This window comes from Seriola lalandi, unplaced genomic scaffold, assembly GCF_002814215.2.
Source record: "Seriola lalandi dorsalis isolate HSWRI2012SDOR001 ecotype SW California unplaced genomic scaffold, Sedor1 jcf7180002055006, whole genome shotgun sequence".
Classification (NCBI taxonomy): Eukaryota; Metazoa; Chordata; class Actinopteri; order Carangiformes; family Carangidae; genus Seriola; species Seriola lalandi.
The window spans coordinates 2,218,800-2,219,638 of record NW_019525549.1 but is presented as its reverse complement, the minus strand read 5'-3'; the positions used below and the strand labels follow the sequence as shown (position 1 = coordinate 2,219,638).

Here is an 839-nt window from a genome sequence, read left to right as displayed (position 1 = left end):
TGTACATGGTTGCACATTTTAATTTATATTTTGTTGAGTGATGTTTAGTTGATTTTGTGTTTTTTCACAAATTAAAATGGGTCTTTTTTATTTAAAATTTATTTATGTATATGTTATGTTAAGTTTATTAATAAAGCCATATACATACTATACATATGTTATATTTTATGTTTTTTTGCATCAGTTATTCATTTTACACATAATTTGGTAATAAATTCATTTAAGTAACAAAAAATCTGAGGAGCCACTTGGGAACCGAAAGAGCCTCATCAAGAGAATTCCCATCACTATTCTGTCTGCCTATTCACAAAACCCCAAATTGTTTGAAGCAGAAACTTTGCACCCAGCATCCTTTGCCAGCGCCACCTTGGCCCCCCCAGCAGGAGTTTCCTGCAGCAGCTCACTCTAAGCATCAGAAACCTGTGGGTGACATCACAGTGGCTACATCCATCTTTATTTACAGTCTACAGTAAAACCAAAACAATGAGCTGAAAGAGGATAAAATGTTTCATAGGACTGATGTGACTGTGGACTTACCTGTCTCTGTGGGTCCAGTGACACCTTTCATATGGTGCAGCTTTAATGTTGTGGGTTACATGTGCTGCTGGCAGAGGGGCTGAATTTCACAGATATGCCCCTGATGAAGAGGAGGACTGCGTAGGTGAGGTTAACCTGCAACGGCGGACAATTTGACATGAAACAAGAAGGTAAATTCTTTTAATCTATCTATCTATTCTAGTTCTATGTGATGTAAAATGACATTTTCTATCTATCTATCTATCTATCTATCTATCTATCTATCTATCTATCTATCTATCTATCTATCTATCTATCTATCT

At 36.0% G+C, this 839-nt stretch overlaps 1 long non-coding RNA gene across 1 annotated transcript in view; it reads right to left on the bottom strand.

The window, feature by feature from the left end:
* Window positions 1-21: 21 nt before the first annotated feature.
* Window positions 22-839, bottom strand: part of LOC147817197 (uncharacterized) — a 2,046-nt gene continuing 1,228 nt past the window's right edge. Inside the window, exons 2-3 of the long non-coding RNA XR_015436560.1 lie at window positions 538-672; window positions 22-420 (exon numbers count right to left, since the gene is read on the bottom strand). This is a non-coding gene — a long non-coding RNA (uncharacterized LOC147817197). The remainder of the gene's footprint in view (window positions 421-537; window positions 673-839) is intronic.